Here is a 282-nt window from a genome sequence, read left to right on the forward strand (position 1 = left end):
AGGGACTACAAACCATCTCTAAGTAATAAAACCAAGTAGTCCTGAGAGTTTAAGAGTCTGTAGGCAACTCAGAGGTAATTCTGAAGGGCCAAAAAATAACCCCAGGTTGGTGCAATTCACTTGACTTCCTGCTTGCAACAGGGCTGAGTTTGACTCTGAAATAGCTCTGAGGTATAAAATCATCCCTGCCTGCCTCTGGCCCAATCCATCACCCCATCCTGCCACCCAAGGCACGCAAGGGGCCGATGCCGTACCGTCATGTGGCCGCAGCCAGGGTGCCTC

Source organism: Phalacrocorax carbo, chromosome 19, assembly GCF_963921805.1.
Source record: "Phalacrocorax carbo chromosome 19, bPhaCar2.1, whole genome shotgun sequence".
Classification (NCBI taxonomy): Eukaryota; Metazoa; Chordata; class Aves; order Suliformes; family Phalacrocoracidae; genus Phalacrocorax; species Phalacrocorax carbo.